Source organism: Lipophrys pholis, assembly GCF_963383615.2.
Source record: "Lipophrys pholis genome assembly, chromosome: 15".
NCBI lineage: Eukaryota > Metazoa > Chordata > Actinopteri > Blenniiformes > Blenniidae > Lipophrys > Lipophrys pholis.
Genome location: NC_137642.1, coordinates 12,084,626 through 12,102,740, shown reverse-complemented (window position 1 = coordinate 12,102,740; position 18,115 = coordinate 12,084,626). Strand labels below are relative to the sequence as shown.

At 42.8% G+C, this 18,115-nt stretch overlaps 1 protein-coding gene across 2 annotated transcripts in view; it reads left to right on the top strand.

Moving 5' to 3' along the window:
• Positions 1-550: 550 nt before the first annotated feature.
• The window catches only part of marchf8 (membrane-associated ring finger (C3HC4) 8), an 85,454-nt gene continuing 67,889 nt past the window's right edge, over positions 551-18,115 (top strand). Inside the window, exon 1 of one of the 2 annotated variants that reach the window (XM_080481834.1) lies at positions 551-644. The gene's annotated coding sequence lies outside the window, so the exon portion shown is untranslated. Of the gene's footprint in view, positions 944-18,115 lie in introns of both variants that reach the window. The other variant, XM_080481835.1, reaches the window with a different exon arrangement.

The window sequence follows — 18,115 nt, the reverse complement described above, 5'->3', positions numbered from 1 at the left end:
ATTTACTATAAAAATGTGGGTAATTTGACACCAGCCTCTTGCTGGCTCCTACTGTATCAGGATAAGGAAACGTTTTTCAAACAAACCAAGCATTTGCAGTCATCCGAAGGTTAACACAATGTGATTATTCTTATCATTTCACCCTGGAGCAACTTCTAAAACAAACGGCAACAATGTGATTGAAAGAGAGCAACATTTCTCCTTGAAGTGCTCGTGTTGTTTTCAAGAGGTTTGTGGCTTAGAGCTGAAGAATTTGGACAGAAAGTTGGATTTCTTGACTATGAGCAACACTTTCACATCACAGTTGAAGGCACACCTATAAAACATTGATTATTGCAGCATTAAATATTGCATCCATCTGGACTAACATCAGCAGTATCACACTGATACAGACCAAATCCACAGCCAGCAGTGTCATCATCCCCTCCTTCATCTTCTTGAGCTCCATCTCCTCATCAGCCCACAGACCCCGGCGCGCCCGCGTGCGCCACCTGTCCTTTAAATTTATTATTTTCCTGGCGTTTTTGTTTTTTTTCTCCAACTCCATCTTAACGCGGAAGTCGGTGACGCACCACTACACTCAGCTGCTCAGCTGGGGGCAATGAAATAAACAAAACGCCGCGGTTCTGTGCAGAGGACAGTTGGTGAGTGTGTGTGTTTTTTTTTCTTTCTTTTCTCCCGTTGTATGTGTGTGTGTGGCATGAGGAGCAGCGTTTGGTCCGGCCGGCGCGTCTTTGTGTGCGTCCACACTGAAGCTCCTGTGTCCGCTGCGCCTCCGGAGGCGGTGAAGACTGAGGACTGAGGAGGGGGTCGCACGTCTCTGGACTATGCTGGGATGTGATACTGTGAGGATTTGCTTTAAAAAAAAAAAAAAAAGAAGAAATTGTATTAGTCCCTTACAATCGGCTCCCGGAGACGGTGGCTCTACTCTGTTGTAATTAAGGTATGGACATTCAGTTTAATACGCGCAAGTGCGCTCTGCAGCAAAAAGCAGCCACGCGCTCGTATCTACTCTGCACAGGTGGCTTCGTTTTTTATGTATTTTTTGTGTGTTGAATGCAGTTGTTTGTTGGGGTTTCTTCCTGCGAGTGAGGAGGTAACTGTGTGTGTGTTGTTGGCCGTGCAAAGCCTTTGTTAGTTTCGCGGAGCGCAGCCTTCATGACGCGCCGCCACTTTGCGGCGGAATGGGACACCACACCGTGAAGACATCGTTTATAGCGAGGAGACAAGATTGAGCATTACACAGGCGATTGTTTCGGGATGTCCTGCCATGCTATGTTCTTAATACATGCAGGGGTCACAATGACAGCAGGCTGAGTTCACTTAATTAATGTTGTTAAATGTGCAGGTTGCGCCCCATATGTGTGCAGCCTGTGTTCCTCTCCAAGCCCTTTTTTTTTTTTTTTTTTTTTAATCTTTATCCTTACAAAGGCGATACATACTCATAAGGAGGCGCACTTCCCAGCCGGGTGTTGCCTTATTATAAATCATGGAGCTCTAACTGGTTGATGGGCGCCCCTTGTATTCTGGCATCAGTTTCTGTCACACATTTCCACAAACTGTAGCTTCAGATCTGCTCATTTGCCTAAAATAATCAAGTCAGCTGTTACATTATCTCTCCCAGCTTGTTGGCTGCAGGATCAGAGCTCTCCTCCATCATCACTCCCGTCATGCTGCGTGACTCTTATCCTTTTCAGTCCACCACTTGTGCTCCACAGTTGCAGTTTGTTTTAAGGCTTCCTAACGCCTCACTCCAGTCCACTTTCAAGCTCGCTGCTCCCACTCCCTCTGTGCGGCTGCCTGCTGTGGAATCCGCCTTGTCCCTGGGAGGGCAACCCTCTTATTCCTCATCAGTTGGTGGTAACAACTCCAAGCTCCATGTCAAAGATGTCTTCTTACAATGCCATCTGTATGATGATGCAGCGTTCACTGTGTTGGCGTTTTGCCATCATTGGAGGAGGAAAGAAGAACCAGCTGTGTGTGTGTGTGTGTGTGTGTGTGTGTGTGTGTGTGTGTGTGTGTGTGTGTGTGTGTGTGTGTGTGTGTGTGTGTGTGTGTGTGTGTGTGTGTGTGTGTGTGTGTGTGTGTGTGTGTGTGTGTGTGTGTGTGTGTGTGTGTGTGTGTGTGTGTTACATCACTTTAGCCCTGGGTTATGTCTTCACCAGTGTTGTGAAATACTGAGGGCTTCTCTCTATAAGAGGGCTCATTGTCACGTTGGTATCTGGAGTGTGCATGCATAAACATGCCAACAACAACAAATTGCTTATTTTGCGTGCGGTCCTGCCTCCTCGCGTGGGATTACTACAATATAGATCGGCTTCTGTTCCAAACGAGCCCAGTTCAAGTTTCCGGCACGGCTGAGCGTTTGAACTGTGGTGATGGACGGCTGTGGTCTTTTTTTTTGTAGGCAAGCAAGCAATAGCTTTGATCTTGGTTTTATAAACGAGCTGATAAAATACAAGTCTCGTCCACCAAAAGGTAATTGGGAGGGCTTTTAATCTACAGTTGCAAAAAAAGTAAAAAAAATAAATAGATAAAAAAAAGGCAACTCAAAACTGGTTTATTCATGAGGAGCTTTTATGTGGTCAAAAGTTCAGTTCTATTGTTATTAATCAAAGCACACCTTGATATCAACGCTGAAGTGTACTTTTTTATTCGTAGTCCATTTTAGGTTGAAAACCATATAAAGTGAATATTACAGTATTATTGCTCACAGCTGTTTTCCAGTTGCTTGACGGTGAACTTGTTGACTTGCACAGGTATATTGTCACAGTTCCTCATAAAGACATAAAGACTCCGGGTCTGGTCCTCCGTCATGAGCAGCCGATTGTTTGCTGTCTGACAATGAGGGATCTTGCTGGTATCAACAAGCGTTCTGCTGTTATAAGAAACCTCATCTCTCCTTTAGCCGGAGCCGCCCCGGCTGTCGGCTCGACTCTCAATTCGTTGGTCGTTCTGGCAGACTGCACGCAGAAATGAAAACTAAAGCCATAGTTTTGATTTCAAAAAAGAGGAAGAGGCTGATTTGAGGCTTCGTCTGCTGAGCTTTTTAAAACTCTGCGGAGTATGCAGCCTTAATGGACTTGCCATTGTGCGCACCTGCAAATTAACTCGTACTTTCTGTCTTTTAGAGTTGGGCTCCGAGTAAAGTAATTGTAGGGTGGAAAAAATGCAATCAAAGGTATCTGAAGGCTCTGATAGGAGCGTTCTGCCAATTAACCACCGTCATTGTTTGACACAATTCGCTGTGATGCGAAACGTGCCTCCCACCGTATTTTACAATATGGAACCGAGGACTCGGTTGACAGCTGCTATTCTGTTGTTCTATAGGGGCTTCAATCAAATTACAGATAACAGCAGGCGAAAAAGCAGTTTGACTGGAGGAAGGGCTTCAGAACAATGTTTTTCATTCTGCTTCATGTCGTACGGCTCACATCTTTGTTCGAGCGGCACAGCAGCTGATCAACACACGGAGCCTGTTTCAAAGTCAGGGGTTCTGAAAATTTGACATTTTTACTTTTGTCGACTTATTTTCAAGATGGAACAGTTGATGTGTTCTTGTTTAAGATAGAATAGAAACTTATTTTGACCTTTCAGCTATCAGTTAATCATTTTCTGGTTAGGGAGAAGAGGTGACGTCCAGGATGGGCAGGGCCCGCTAAAGTAACACTTGACTTTCTCTTGGAGTTGCTCAGTGTCTCTGGGGGGGTGGGGGGTCCCCTAGTCTGCTCTGCTGTCTTTTCCACTTGTTGCAGGTCCAGGAGGTTGTTTGAGCTTCCTGAGCCTGAGTTCATTCTCTGCAGGGCCTTCTTCGCCTGTAGCAAGAAGTTTCTAGTCCATCTGGTGTTGGTTGAAAAGTTTAAGCTCTGCGCGACAAACATACTGCTGGATAAAACAAGTGTAGGATGAGTGACACGTTTTGAAGGTGTAGCTGATGTTATCCAAGCCATTTCTTTGTTTTACCAGTGGGACTTGTCGTTTCCTCAATGCAGCATGAACACCTGTTTACGCGTACCGAGTTCTGCTTTGTTATCCTGACGCCTCTCAGTGGTAATTCAGGCTCCAGCCAATCAACAGCATTTTTTTTTTTTTTTTTTTTTGGACCCTGCTATATTTAAATATCTATTTTTGCTCAAAGTCCTTCTTCAAAATGGCACTCACTGTCTCGTGCTGCATTTCTGTGTTTCACCACGTGCCTCCATCTCTTCATTGCTTATAGAGTATGCGTTCCCTTTCCTTTCACTAAATACATGTGTATTGTCCACAATGCAGATTTTATTTTCCTGGACTTCCAGTGGCTGTTAAAAAGTTGTGATGGCATCAGGGATTGCATCCCTTTCCAAGACCTCTGCATTAGCAGGTTTTACTTTTCCTAATTGGTCTTAGGCTGAACTAATTAAAGCTTTTTGAACAGTATTAGCAACATATGGCAGCTGCAATCATAGCTCAAGGTTTCCAGGGACATGTAGACTTTGTGCAGCTGCAGCACACAGCTTCTGTTACCTGATTGCAGACTATAATTGTAGGAATATGTCCCCTGCTAGTATAGTCGTATCAGCGTCTGGCTGAGCTGTAATGCAATAATATAATAAAGGTATCATACTGCTTTGCTCTCTGCCGTGCACTAACCCACTCATCCTGGCCTGCCCCGTTCCAGTTTCTCCCCGTGGCCGCTCTGCTCTGCTCCTGTGGAGGAGTATTGCTCTATAGCCTAATGACTTCCTCCTATGGATGATGGCATCCACCTCTGTGGATTGAACCTCACTGGCATTAAGCTAATGGTGGTATTTGAAGGTGTAAAAAAAAAAAATGCAATAAAAGGTCAGTGTTTCTGATGGGTTTCTTTAGGTGTTAAGTAGCTGTCCTCACTCAGACTTACAGAATTTGTGTGTGTAGTTGTGCATGTGTGTGCTTGCTGCACCAGTGTGATGAAAGTATAATGTGAGATGAAGGCGGGGGGGGGGGGGGGGGGGGGGTGCTCGACAGCTGCTATACATCAGCCCAGTAAAGGTGCTGGCTCAGCTGAACGGTCCGGGGATGGCACTGCCGCAGGTTGCTGGATATGGTTGATGATGTCATTAGGGCTTTTATTTTCTCCAAAGGTTTCTGTCTACTGATGGAAATGAGACAAGAAAAGGGGCCCCCCGGGGGGCCTGTGGGGTTAGGAAGACGCAATGGTGTCATGCTGCGTGTATGATGGTCAGACGCAACACATATTGGTGGAAATGCAGCCCTGGAGTGTCGTCACGCAAATAGACAACGCAGTCGGGATTCTGCAGAACTTTGTGACGACACGCTGACTTAAATCATGTGTCCAGCGGCAGGGACACATAAAAAACATGCAGACTATTTCCTAGAACCACGGATGGACTTGCTGTCCACATTTACGTGGACTCTGCAGAATATTGAACCTGAATACTGAATCCACAACCCAAGCTGAATGACCCTCATTCAGTTTAAACACGGTGGGTTTAGTACATTAAGGCATTCTATTAGCTTGATTTTTGATCTTTTTGAGCAAACAAGGCTTCCATAATTTAAAACACATGAATTTGATGAGTTCACCTTAAAGTACCTTTGCTTGGCCAAATGGACCGGTCTTCAGAAATGCACCCAACAGAGGCAAAATAGATGCAAAACAACTTCAATTTCATGCTTCTTTGAGGCAGATTACGATGTTACCCCGAGGTCAACATTCTCGCGCAGGGCTGTCCGCTGTCTGGTTTAGCTAATTGTTAAATGCAGCTGATACATCAGTGTAGATGGCGCAAGGAAAACACCCAATTATCTGAGCTACTCATCCGTATCAGAAAACCCTCCCACCTGTATTCTGCTGCTCTGCTCTCTCTTCGACTAATAGGTGGGAATAACACATTTCTCTCCTCAGGCTTCCAAGAGTCAGCAGGCCCAGATTGTCTCTTTCTCTTCTCCAACTTCCTTTGAAGTTTTTGATTTGGTGTCTGTCGGATTGTCTGTAATCTGCTGCATTGCAGGAACATTAAATGGGTTTTTTTTTTTCAAAAGTTTAGCTTAATACATTTTACATAAGCATTTTGCAATAAAGACCAATAAACTCTATAAAGTATCCCACTGCCTGCTGTGGTATTCCGTGAGAAGCAACAATGCATGTAAATAGGGAATCGGAAGACTCGTCTTTATAAATGACTTTATTAAGATCAGGCAGGTGTGAAAAGTTCCACAAACTGAGAACAGATGGTCACACCAAATACTTGATTCATGATTCTTTTGCGTTTGCTCACGTTTGTTGTAAGTATGATGCATCTACATATTTAGATTGTTTAGTGCACCCGATCATGTGGTATGCCCAAGCTTTAGCATCAGGACCATGACGTGAAGGATAGGTAGACAGTGTAGGTTGACAAGAAAAAGGCAATTCATTAGAGCGATGACAAACCTTTTCTTCAAAACACGGGAATAAAAGGTGGTGTTGTGAAGAAAAACAAACTGCAAAGTATCAACCAGCAACACTTGCTAACTAAGGGGGGGGGGGGGGGGGGGGGGGGTGGCTGCGAAGCTGATCTTCATTAACAGGATAAAATGGTGCAAAAGGGGACGTCTGCTCACCTCTATGGCTGAAAACCTAAAATCTAGTTGCTACTTTTTATAATTGTATATACAAAAAGTGGTCTTTCTAATTATCTATTCACACATTGGTGTGTTTGTACATGGGACATAAATCCCAGCAAATACTCCAAAGGAATCTGTGTAATAGTGGCAGTTGATCTTTATTCCATCTGGTTAGTGGATTTCTTCCCTGTATTTACTTTAATTGACACCACACATGTTATAATGAAACTAAAGCTATTCTAAAAGTGTGATAATATTTAATAACAACTCTTAAACAAAATATGCTGACCAGTGAAACTTGTTTATTCATTAAAAACCTTCCATCTATATTTAGAATACATACTTTTTTTAACTCTGAAGTATCTTTGTACAACTCTCATCAGATGCAGTTGTAGGTATAGTACACCAAGACTATTGGTATTATATTACTCGCTCACATTCGCAGCTGCATCCCATGACATCTGATAATGTTCATGTATCATGTGGAAGCCGTGGGACTGTGATGAGGCATAGCAATAAATGTAAAGCTTTGTGTAATATTACGAAAGTATTATGAAGCTGTGCGAATGCAAAGCTTGTCCAGACTCGGTTGAGTTTTTAGTTTTTAGAAGAACTGAATGCTTTATCTCATAATCATCATTTTGTTTTTATTCAGACTTCAGAAAGCCAGTCAGCCGTCTATTCCCATTACTGGTATTAAAACCTGACTAATAGAGACTGCATAGTACGTCATCTACCACAGTGGCCATACTTTACTTCATAATTTATCTTTTTTTTCCCTCCGCAATTCAACTGTGTTGCAGACTTTCTTTTTTTTCTTGTACTGATATCTTCTTGTATGACAGTTTCCACATTCAAATTCCGGTTTATAACATTTCTGAGTAAATGGGAATCATGCAGTCGTTCTCAGTCGTTTTTGTGATCCTGGTCCTGGAGGTGCCACTGTGCTGCATGTTCCATGATGTTGCTCTACACCATCACACCGCGTTATAATGACGGGCTCGGTATCGGTCTTCTGTAGACCTTCATGACGAAGCTTTCATCATTCAGGTGTGATGGAGCGGTGACACACTGAAAGACGCCTACAGACTATCTCACATTTATTACATGTTACACTTTGTGACATGGACTTCTCAAACTTGGGTACAGCATTCGTTTGGCCTGCGCAATGTCCACCTCCACTGAATCGCTGACGGCCCACAGCAACCGAATGCAAGAATTGCAACATCATCTACGGCTGGTGTAATCGGACAGAAATAAATTCATCCAACCAAAGCTCAAGCGTTTGGTCAGGTGGCATTTCTGTACATAGAAACATCTTGGTATAGAACGCAGACATGGCCCACTGATTTTAAAATAGAATATAAATACTTTATTATTCCCAGGGGGAAGCTCTTGAAGTCTTACCTCAATGGAATCGATTTGTTTTCTTTGATAGTTGCATTTCGGGTAGTATCAAGTATACGTAGGTGCTTGAAATTACCAGAAATGTATCTTAGGCTCAGAGGACTCTGACAATGTGCATCTGCAACCCCTTCCCACTGTTCCACATAAGACCACAGTTGTTAAACCATGAAAAGTGAAATGTATAGCCGCCTTAAAACAGTCCAGCGAGGCCTTTTCGGATAGAAATTTGACACATCTGACATACATATAGCCAGGGGAGTACATTTGTAAAACATAGAGGTTCTCCCGAGTCTCACTTGATACTAATTCCACCTCTGGAACACATTAATGAACCTTGTGCTTCTTTTTAAAGGCCAAAATGGTGCTTATGTATTATCGTATATAGTGAATTATTCATTTGTTTTCACATCAGCTGTGTGTTGTTGATTAGGTAAAATATTGATTTACTCTGTAATTCTTTATTTAAGATACATTCTGCTTTAGCTGACTTGAACTAAATGGGCTACTTTTATTTTTGGAGTTTGCAAAATGGCTTCAACAGTAAAAGTAGATGAGTGAATGAATGTAGAGCAAGCCCTCACTTATGCCCACAATAATGTACTTGGTTTACATAAAAGGTTAGACATTTTAGTTTAATTGTATACTGTTCAAATGCATGGAAATTACTGGCTGAATTGTAGTTAAAAAAAACAAAACAAATTACAGTACACAGTTAAACTGTTTATCCGTGACCTTTTTCTGCTGACATTATGCATGAGCAACACAACCTATCCGCATCGCATAAAATGTCTGTATCTGCTTCTGTTGGGGTTTTGCGGAGGGAAAAAGCGTAATTGGTCCGAGCAGCAGCAGCCACTGTGGAAACGCAAACAAAGAACATAGTCTCGGCATCATTGTGTACTAAACTGTGGCTGTAATGTAATCTCCGGGAACAGCCATGCCAATTTTTTAGATGTAGTTTTTTTTCCTTTTGGAACGCGATCAATCTCGCTCTTCACGTGTAATTACCTTGGCTGTTTGTAAACAGCGGAGAGAGAGAAACCAACCTCAAATTCCCACCAGCAGAACAAGCCCCAGCCGTCATTTCATTATGAATATCAAACGAGTTTTCATTACTAATGACTTCTCTGCTGTTTGCCACTGCCACCGGTGTTTGCGTCGCCACAGGAGGTTCTGCTGCTTGTAGTTTTTAACTAAAGTGTATTCACGACTTAAATCTCATCACAATGCATCCATGTGCGAGACGTTCTCCATTTACGGCTGCAAAGTAATTCCAGCCTGAATCTCTGCTCTGCTTAAAAAACACCCTGCATTTCTTTGATCTTTGTAATCCAACCCTGAGCCTTTTGCAGTTATTAATATTGCCTTAAATAATTAATTCACCATGCTATTGCTCATTTAAATTGACTTTGCAGACATTGTGCAATGCAGCGGGCTTAAATTAGTTTTTGAGAAAGAGCGGAGGATATTAAACCAGCTGATTGAACGCAACAGTCTGTATGTGTGAAGCTGCTGTGGCCTCACGGACAGCTGTGGCAACACTCAGCCTGCAGCCGTTGCATTAATGATTGGCCAGCGTAGAACAGCTGCTTGTCTTTAGTTGGCAACCTTCGGCATTGTGTTCCTTCAACAGAGGGATTAGGATCCTCCTGTGTCAGGTCAGGACTGTGAAGCTATGTGACTGTTTGAGTAGTTCCTCACTACAAAACTAGCAGAGGGTTGTTTGACTGACAGCTGTGCATGTGGCGTCTCGGTGCTGCTCGGGAGAAACTTTCAGTCTTGTCAGGATGTGCACTCTCAAGGTCGGATTCCTGGAGTCAGGTATTTTGGATTATCTTTTTTTTTTTTTCTTTTTCTTTTGGGGCGGGTCAGGGTGGGGTGGAGAATGCTTCTCCTCCTTGTCAAACCAACCCGACACCTTTATTTGCTGTCTTACCTTGGGTAATAATATGTGGGGAACAAAAGGGGTGACGTCTGAGACGCTAAGGCAGCGGTCACAGTTGGACGGTTCGGCTCAATTAAAATGGACTCTGGTCCAGTTACTGTTAGTGCAGTTCATTTGTGAAAGTATGAACATGGCCACAACCGTGAACCCTGTCGTGCATCGAATAAGTGGACTATGACGCCTTGAGGAGCCGCTTCCACACCAGTTCTGACATGGTCCTACTGAGGTACATCATATAAATGTAAAGCAGCTAAAACCAAAGAGACAGGGATCAGAACTGTCATCTCATTTTAGAAGATCTTTTTTCTTTTTCTTTTTTGTCCTTGTAGTTGAAGAGTTTGTCCCATTTTGACTATTTCTATACATTTTCTTAAGCAGTCAGACATCTCTTACATTAAAACTTACCTCTGCTGTAATCCGAGTGCATTTGCTACATCATTGTTGTGTAAGTTATGAGTTGTAGTACAAGTTCAGTAACGTAATATGACAACCTGGCAACCTGTCCATGATGTCCCCGGGTTTCTGCCCATAGTCAGCTGGGATCTGCTCTCTTAATGTGACATTAAAGCAAAGTGAAGTCGATTAAAATGTGTTTTCTGCTGCTTCGCACTGACTCACTTGGTTCACAGGAAGAATAAAAAGTACCATTTTCTCGTGATGTCGAGTCATGGCTCCCTGATCTGTACCAAAGGTGAAAGTTCCCACTTCACACTAAGTTCACTCTGTAATTGGGCTTCTGAAACATGCTATCAGAACATGTGCTTTTTATCTTTTACAATGCTATGTGCTGAGCTAAATGCTTGATGATTCATGTTTGTTTGTTTTTTGAGTAGCTGAGTATTTCCCAACAGCTTGGAAAATGTAGTGAAGGTGACAACTTTGGGTACCAGATGCAATGACTGTTTCAAAATGTTGAAGACATGATTTTTGCTTTATTTGAATGGAGAAAGACGAAAGGGACAGGAAGCGTTATTAAGCGGATATTTGTTGACAAAGGGCCTCTGCCAGAATTGCAGCGACATTTCTCTTGCATGGTAAGCTTTTAAATCCCAAGGCTGTGAGGATGCACTGAAGCTACTTTGTAACAGGAGTAATCCTCAAACCACCACACATAAGTGACAAAGAGCAGGAGCCCTAATATAAAGACCGGAGACGATTTCCTTCTGCCAGCTACAATGTTGTGTTTCCATAATTAAGATTCAGTGCTTGCAGTGGCGTGTTTCATTGCAGAGTGTATTTGCTGGTTAACTGCTGTAAAACTGGCTGCTGGTGGCCAGTTCTCCAACTGTCCTCCACACTGTCATTTAGCTGCTTTTTGCTGCTGCTGGCCTCCGAGTCCCCCACCAGACAGACCAGCAGACTCTCAAGCTGTCCCCCAGTGTGTAGTTTCCTGAGTCCACATGGTCATTACTGACGGATACACACACACGCACACACACACACACACACACACACACACCGACACACACACCTTACACTTCTGCTGTGTTCATGGAGCACTGTGGTGGGCCGTTGCTGCCTGCTGCTCCACAACTCCTCCACACAGAGCCGGGTTACTCTGCACGGTAGAGGCAACACAAACACTCGCCTGAGGGACGGAGCGGCCTGTGTATCGAGAAGCACACCCCTACCAGGAACAGCAGTAACAGGGCCGCGTTTACTGGTAATGTCAGGGACAGCGATCGGGAACAAAATGCGTTCAGTTTTGTTGGTGGTGTGCAAGTTTTTCATTTCCTTTTTCTCGAGCTGAAGTGGCCTTCTTTCACTGAAGGCCGGTCACAACATCGGAGAAAAGAACGAAGCTGCACAGATCGACAGACTGTCGGTCGTTTTCAGACTGCAAAGAGGGAAAAAAAAAAGACTGTGGATACACCAGCAGCTGTAGTTTCCTGGAGAAACGCAGCCTGCATCCTGTTTGATTCAGCTGGACAGATGCTGCTCATGTCCTTTTTTTTTTTCTTTCTGTGGTTAAACTCAGGTTAGTCATATTGATTACAGGGAAACGTGAATTCCGCATTCCTCTTGAGCTGAGATGGGACATTTTTCAAAAAGAAGCTTCCTTGTATGATGGATGCCGTAAAAAGCGAATTATTTCCTTTTGCATTTCATTAGAGATTAATGTGGAAAGTCCTTGCTGATATAGTCCAAATGAAATAAGTGGCGTGATCTGAGGAAAATGTCCACCTGTGTTCGCCGTCTCCTACCGTTTTAAGAAGCGATTACTATGATTAGTCTTCTTATAACTTCCTGGGTTAAGCTGCAACTTTCAAGTGCTAACATTTTTTCCAGAATTGTGGCTGTGCTAAAATCACAGCGAGCCACAAGTATATGTTATAATAAAGCCTTTATTCAACACATGTATTTAAACCAGCCGCAGAGTTCATGCTTAAATGTCCCGAACTGATGGTGTGAGCGCTGCATTTATGAGATCAAGTGCAATGAGGCTGTGTTTACAGTGCAGCGTCGCAGATAAATAACAGTGTGACTCCCTCTTGTCCTAGAGAGGAAACGTCCCACCTTGTCCTCAGAGGTGCAGCGATGAGAGGAGACTGTGGGCTGTGATGTGCGGCAGATACATTCAGTATTTAGCAGGTCTTTAGCTCGCGTTATAATAACAATATCCCCGGTTCTGTGTTGGGATCGGCTGCAGCCCTGAGTTGTAGAAAGCGATATATATACGAGATGAATGGAGGAGATGTTTGCTCCTTGTCCATGCAAGGACTCTTAAAAGCAAGGTAAACATGCATGCTTACATTGTGAAGCACTTTATATTCAAGGCTGCAATGAAACCTCTCTCCAGAATCCATCTTCACCTGTTCATACACATGCTGTGTGCGTTTGTGAAAACAAGTTTGCCAGGTTTATCGCCGTGGTTTTCCTGTAACAGCCTCCAGTGCACACTCTCAATCTATTGTTTTCATGTTGGAAGTGACTGTTATTTCAACATGTGCTGACAAAAAGTGAAACTGAATGTCAATCTTCAAATCTGCCCGCACACACTGAAGATAGAAGCTCTGGCTTCCTCTATTCTGCTTCCCTTCATTTACTGTTGCTGTGAGATTTTCAAAAGCTGTTTGCATCTTGTAAAGTACATCTACAACGTGAGTGACCGTTCTATCTTACAATGTCATTCCCTGTCTCATTTTTCTGGATTTGTGATGTGTCTGCACTTTTATTTAAGCCTTTTTTTCTTTCCCTTTTCACATATTTAATTCTGCTTTTCTAGCAGAATCGCTGCCCGTCCAGCTTGTACTGTATCCACTCTGTTTACTCTCTTGCTCTTATCCTGTCATCACACACAAAGCTCCTATCAAGGCGTCTTGTGAGTCAGTCGTGCATTGATATTTTCCCTTCATTTCTATTTCTTTTTTCGCTTGATTAAATGCTGTTTACTTTCAGCTCCTCTGGTTGAATTATGTCCGTAATTCCGTATAGTTTTCTGTCAGAAACATGTTGTTTTGATATCACATGTATCTACAATTGAGGTTCGGCATCTCATGCATTCATTTGAAATGGAAAATCTCCTTGTGTGGAGTATAATTAACCAAAACTCGCATCACTCTATTGAGTTAAAGACATGGCGAAAACACTGCAATTCAAAGGGCAAGCCTAGTGTTCCCCAACAATACATATTAACCAAAATTTCAGCTTGGAAGGCCTGAGAGGAATTAACATCAATTACTTGCAGGCTAAAGCAGATAATCTGCTGTTGGCAAAGTTTCCCTGAGCTGGAAATCCACAAGCTTCATTTTCACAAAATGCCAGGCCTTTTACCTGAATGCTCTTTGCATAGCTCAGTGTTAATGAAAAGAGTAAAGAGACAGGGTTAAAGATCGTTTTGTACTGGAGGACATCTGCCTACTTCAAACCAAGTTAGAAATGCAATCATTACCAGTCCTAGTCACTCCGCATTTTCTTTTTGTCTTGTGATTAAAAAAAGATTTTTTCCCCGGCAGTGTAAAATGCTTCCTCTAAACGGAATATATTATGATTGTTGTCACCAGTCAATAATATTTCAGTGAGGTGTTTGTGTTAGTCGGAGATAAATTCTCCCCGTCAACATCTCTAAAGCTCATTAACACGTTTTGGTTCTTGTTTTTGTAAAAAAAAGAAACCTGCGTGAAGATGAAAAGTAAAGATTCAAGTATACTTTGGGAACGCTTTATCTGGTTCCTTGATCTGGATCCAGAGGAGGAAGTCCCTGCAAATGATTCCTGTAAACAAGAGTGACTCTTCGTCGGAAAGTCCTGAAAAATGCCTGAGGGAAAATGAACCCTCATTAGGTATGAATTCTTAGAAGCCAATTCCGTGTTGTTTCCAGGATTATGTGACGCCCTGAAAGATTTAAAATGTGCTTTCATAAAAGTTACACCAAAAGGTGCATCGTCTTAATTTGAGGGGTTTTTTTTACTCAGCATGTTCCCAGTGACTTTTATTTTTTATTTTTTCACAAACTTTTAAGGGTGAAAGCTTCCTTAATAATTTAAATGTGTAAAACGAATGATCTCGTCTGGGCTCCAGATGACAGTGTGGCGGTTCGCACAGTCACTTTTTCACAATGAGAAGATCAAGATTGAACATTGTTTCTGCAATTCCAATTCGAACGTCCATGTTGGGACAGGTGTCAAATGTCTGCGCTGAAGGAAACATGTGACACGATATTTCATGTGTCGCACAAAACTTTGCATTGACACAAACCTCCTGTACAAAGGAGGCCACTGCTTCACCACCATTTCAAAACCGATACACATTTGTTGACGTCTCCGTTGACTTCATTGAACACAGCGTGTTTGGGAGAGGAGGAGAGAGAGGGAGGGAGGGAGAGAACGGGAGAGGAGGAGAGAGAGGGAGGGAGGGAGAGAACAAACTGATTCCTTGAAAGAATTGTCTGAATTAAGTATTTAGTTCAACTTTGAATGACCCACTTCGGTGTATCCGGAGCAGAGTTAATGTGTCTGTTCTTGCACTAGAAATAGAACATAAAGTGTAAGATAAGGAATCCTCCATCCTTTGTTTTACCCCCTGAGATTTGCTGAGGAGAAAGTTTCAAGGATTGCCTTTAATGTGGACACAAAGGACGCAGTTTGTCTATTCCTGCTCTGGTCCTTCACACCTTCCCGGAAGAGTGCAGTAGAATATTATTGATACCAAATAATTTAGTTGGTGTTTATGAACAGCTGCAGCTCCTGCGCTTTTCCAGTCAACAACGTTCTTCGTCTCAGACGTCTGTTCAGAGTTTACATTGCCCAACTCCACAATGAAAGTCATCCAGAGTGGGACTTATCGGCATTTAATCAAATGTTACAGCTAATAAGCCTTATAGATGCATTGAATTTGATAATCCAGCATATAGAAGAAATAGTTGTGGAGACCTTGGAGCTGGAGAAGAAGCCACAGTGATATTCAGACTAGACCAGTGATGATAAATGATGTAGCTGCATTTGAAATAGCAATGATCCCGAAAAATGATGATGATTTATTCCCAGGACGTTGTGAAAAACTGTTCAGGTAATCACCAGTTGTCTATCCCAGTGCCACACGTCCCTTTGTATTTGTGGAAATGTATGAAATTTTAACACCTCATTTTCAGTGAAGATATGAGAGATAAATTGTCAGATCTGTTTAGGGGTTTATCTAAACTGCAGTGCCGGATTTGATGTATTTGATGCATTTTGTGTGTGTGTGTGTGTGTGAGTGTGAACGGTAGGAGGCTTTATCCAAAGAGTCCATTAGAATTTACTGATGCTCTGTTAATCTATGTGTCGACTGGTGAGTGTCTGATTTCTGGCGCGGCATTAAGTCCAGTCACTGCTGCCAACACCGTTATAGCATCTGCACCATGATGAAATTAATTCCTGCCTTCCCTCCACTGACTCCTATTTTTCTGCAGAGGCATCAGTCCAACATTAAGCCAAATTTGTAGCTTTTTTTTTTTTTTTTTTCCCTCCCACTTTTTTTTTTTTTTTTTTTGTAAAGTCACTCTTCTCATAAAGGGATTCGGTGACAAAGTGACACATCCCCGGAGGGAACAGCAATCAAAGCAAGAAAATTACATTTTCATGCGTTGTTCTGTACTTGCCAAGTGAACGCTGAATACATCTGTGCCACTAAAAATCCTGAGAACTGTCTTAATTAGGGACACCACACATTCGCCTGCGTTACCGCCGTGGCCACTATACTGTCCCATCAGTGCTTCATCTTCCTCACACGGTGTGAAAATCGTGCCGCGTTATTATGTATTATCCACATAAAATCCCTCTTAAGAACGCAGAACGAACTCTTCCTTTTCTAACAGAGCTGTGAAATTCATGAATTCAAACTTGCTCGAAATCAAGCATACAGTTCGTTTTTCTGATTGGTGCCGTAGCCCTCTATTGTTCCTCTGGGAGGACACCTCTTTAAATCTAAACTATAGGCTCTACTATAGTGGTGTTGAGATTGATTGATACACAGCTGAGGTTTTCTGCCTGGTTGCGCATCAGAACGGGAGGACGGGCTCTCGGCCATATCTCAGGTCTGATCTGACAGCAGGGACACAGAAGGGCCTCTTGGCAAACTGAATAACAGCAGAGCTCAGCTGAGCAGAACGCAGAGGAGACAGGCCTGTGATTTACCTGGCACGGGAGCACGGACGGGAAGAGCTGCAGGGGAAGGGGGCAATTGTCTTTCTTTAAAATAAATTGACTTAATATGAGATAATATTTGGACGGCCTCGTCTCCCAGTATGGATCTCCCTCGGTTAGGAGCCGCCTCTGGCAGGTGTGTGGTCATCGAGAAATGGGCGGTGAGATGGGCCTTGAAACCACTTTTAGGAATCGTTTTTCTTGCTTCTTCAGTGTCCAGGAAAGAGTGATGGCTGTTCTTAACAGCTCACAGGTTGTTTTTTTTGGTTGCAAGGTTGTGGATTGGACTCCTCATCTTGTCCCGTCCATTTGTTGAAGTGTCCTTGAGTGAGACATCGAACCCCAGATTGTTACAAATGGAGGTCAATCACCATGCATGGTGAAGTGTGTGAATGTGATTGGCCGTGTGACGCACTTAGGTGGATATATGGTACGTAATATAATGATTCTTTAACAATTGCAAAAGGTATTGTGTATCAAATATATATGAAGCATCTGTAGCATATAAAACTGGTTAACAATCGATCAAAAGGTCCTTGAGCTATAATGACTGGGAAAGACTTGACGTTTGAAATTCAATAAAAAAGTCTGACTTATTAGTTGGTAATTAATTAAGCTTTTTAAAGTCTTACTGCTGCTCAGTTACTATTACTTTTTTGTTTGTTCTATTTTTGCGCAAGGTTCCAATGCCTATTGTCAATCAATTATCCACTGTGATTATTCGAAGGGAAAACCTTTCTCGTCTTCAAACCTTCTAATACAGTTTTTCTTTTCTCTGACTGGACATCCATATCCTCGTCTTTTAATGGGCAAACTACTTTAGTAAATCACTAGTTACAAGGTGGGCACAAGGTTCAAACTAACAAAAATAATTTATAAACGGCAGGTGTCTGCTGAAAACCACACTTGACTTTTACTTCAGCAGTCTTGTAACTCGCCAGTCTGTGCATCCATTTATCCTGAGCTATCGTCCCCTTAACAGCTTCGTGTGACCCCTAGAGCTGCTGCCATGGCAACAGGTCAACTTTAAATTGGAGCCACAGGAGGCCTGAGATTGGTTGGAGTGCTGCTGGATTTGTAGCATTTAATATTGTTGCAGTGAACTCTTTGACTGGCAGGCGGCCTGGAGGACGGACGGACACACACACACACACACACACACACACACACACACACACACACGGGAAATGGCCTCGCTGCATTAAAAGGAACCTTCTGACAGCTTGATTGACAGAATGGGTTTAGCTTTATTAATCCTAAAAATATTCATGTTGGAGCACTGGAGTGGATGTTACTAGATACTGTAAGTGTGGCCAGTGTAGTCCTGTCCGACTCATTTCTTCTCCCATTAGTGCTCGCTCTCTGGCCAGCAAAGACCTTAGGCCTGAAACACAATCCTAATTAGGAGTTGAGTTCGGGGAGGGAGGTTTACTGCAGTTGTTGCTCTTTGCATGTATAGTAATGAGCTCGTCGGTGCAGCAGCAGCCTGTGTTGTGGCCGTGGCTATGGATTATTTGTTCTTGGTTTTTGGTTCATTGGAAACATTAAGGTG